This window comes from Oryctolagus cuniculus, chromosome 3, assembly GCF_051225735.1.
Source record: "Oryctolagus cuniculus isolate XC-2025 breed Fujian yellow rabbit chromosome 3, ASM5122573v1, whole genome shotgun sequence".
Taxonomy (NCBI): domain Eukaryota; kingdom Metazoa; phylum Chordata; class Mammalia; order Lagomorpha; family Leporidae; genus Oryctolagus; species Oryctolagus cuniculus.
Genome location: NC_142869.1, coordinates 173,925,871 through 173,928,591, shown reverse-complemented (window position 1 = coordinate 173,928,591; position 2,721 = coordinate 173,925,871).

The following is a 2,721-nucleotide window of genomic DNA, read 5'->3' as shown; positions in this document are numbered from 1 at the left end:
CACTCTGACCTCAGAATCAGCCCTTAAGGCTTCCTGGTCTGGCTGAATACTCCATGAGAGCATTTCAAGTATGGAAAGCCAATAGTGGGCAAAAAAATGTTCTACATGAAGGATCTCTGTGAGTGAGACCCCAGTGGAAAGAAGTGGCCATCAAATAAGGATGTTCTTTTCTCTAAAGGAAGGAGAGAACTTCCACTTTGCTTATGGCCTTGTCTAAATACTGATGAAGTTTGTGGATTCAAAAGGCTTCCATAGCCTAGGCAGCTCATGTCAAGAGCCACGAGTAGTCACTGACATCATACATAAGAGTGTTAACTATTAAATTAACAACAGGGTCACTGTGCACTAACTCCCTATGCAGTACCTCTGTCCTCAGTGAGTTGTATTATGAGAGTTAACTATGATACCTGTTCTCAGACAGTTGTGTGTTTGTGTGTGTGTGTGTGTGCAATTGTTGAAATTGTTAGTATAGAGTTGGTCTTCTGTGTACAAAATTAACTGAAAATGATTTTTAATGGAGAATGGGACAGGGAATGGGAGAGTGAGCAGAGGGAGGGGTGAGAGGGTGGGTACAGTGGGAAGAATAACTATATTCCTAACATACATGTAAAATTTCTATTCCTTAAAAATAAATTAATTAAAAAAGGAAGACAAATTATGATTTTTTTCATTGACCTTGAGGATAAGTGACTACCAAATCAGTAAGTTTTAATGACAAAGCAACCACGTATAGGAAAATAAACCCTGAATGATTAGATTAAAATGCAGACCTGTTTAGAACATACAAGAGGCAAAAAATTATAATCTTTAAAAAGAATAGAACACAGTGAAGATAACAGCATGATAAGTGCTCAGGGCGGAGAGTGAGGAGAGATAGGAAAGGACATCTTGGAAACTTCTGGAAACTCCCTGTATTCTGGGTATTAATATGAGTGAAGGATACAATAACTTGTAGAAATTTGTTAAGGGAAATATTTTTGTTTTATGTGTCTTTCTGCATACTGTTTTACACAGCTAAAAATTTATCATTTATACCTACAAAATACACCAGGTAAAAACCCTCAAAGTGTGCAGTCAGGTTATGTCAATCTACAGGGCACAATGAGGGATGCGGATCACAATGTGTTCAGGTTACAAAGGGAGAGTGCAGGACAGAGGAAGTATAAAAGATGACCCTTGGTCCCACCCAGATCAGTGACAGTGCTGGCATTGCAGGATGCTCCTTGTGTACACTGTGCTGGCAACCACAGACATGACCTGATGTCCCTGCACTGCAGCATTGCCTCTGAGGATTCAGGAACCCTTGGCATTCTACAGCCTTGAACTGAGATATGAACTCTTTCCAGTGGGTGACAGATGTGCCCTAATTTATGAAGCCTGTGCAAGAAGGAAGTGCGGTGAGCCTGGCAGAGTAGAGCATTTCCCATTGCTCCAGGTATTCCGAACTAAGGGCAGTTCCTGGAGGGCAGGGCAGCTGGAGAATGGTTGGTGGGCTCCAGCAAAGTCTCACAAACTTGGAAATAAGACACAGCCAGAAAAGGGGTAGAACCTACAGCCTGAGGTTCTCACATCCTCATTCTGGTGTGTCCCTACAAGTCATCCCAAACACAAACTCGTGGAATGGGGTGCACACATGTGTGCACACATGCGTAGGCATGTACATACCCATGTGCATGTACTGCACACACCCACACTCACACCCATGCACACAGTATCTGACAGCAACAGCAATGAAACACCAGTTAGCAGTAGGAATAAAGGACCCTCCATACAGCCAAGGTTGCTACTCCTCTGCAGTCTGCAGCAGCCTGAGGAGCTGTGCCAGACAGAAAGTGCAGGGAGCTGTCAATGTGGAAGGGAGGATCAGGATAACCAGAAAGAAGAAAGGGATCTTGGAAGCTCAAGGTTAGCAAAGAGGAGGAAGACTGGCTCAGGTGAGGCTGAGAAGATCTATTTGGCCAAGGCCTCCACTCGTGGGGGAAAAAGGAAATGAGCTTTCACCGAGGGCTTCTGCAGTCCCCACTAACGCTTACCCTGGCGGACGGCGCTGCCCAAAGCCCATGGTGGAGCCATCACCAACCCACCTCCATCCCTGCGCCACCATATGCCTGCCCCAGACACTGGTGCTACTGCCGTCATGACGATGCCCAGGCCACAGACCCCCGCATGGCCAACACTGCTCACGTCCATGGTCCAGAACCCAGCACCACCCCTACCGCGAGGCAGCCTCCATCCCAGCTCTTCATGTGTTCCCGGAGCCCAGACCAGTCACCTCGCACACTCGCTCCCGCCATGGTCTCCTCTCCTCGGCGGTCACCCCCAGTCTCACCCCTGCTCAGCCCGCCCGTCGCCTCATTCTCTGACCCGCACAGTGCGTCTCCTCCGCCCGCACTTCACCTCGGCCTCAGTCCCTCACGCCACGTCTCTGCCCCGAACCTCCTGTCATGTTACTTCTCGCCTCCTCCGCCAGCCCCGACACTTCCGTCCGGCCTCCTCGGCCGGCCAGCAGCAGTCCTGTCCAGTCCTGTCCCCTCTGCCTGTCACACACGTCACTTCCTGTGTCCTGGGCCCACCACGTCACATCCCTCCTGGTCTCCTCAGCCCGCCTCGTCCCGTCCGCCTGCATATGCAGTATCTCAACGCATCCCTGACTCGGCACCGTGTACGCGGTCGGAAGCTGCAGACACAGGACGTGCGACACCCACATGGCCTCACCTGGAG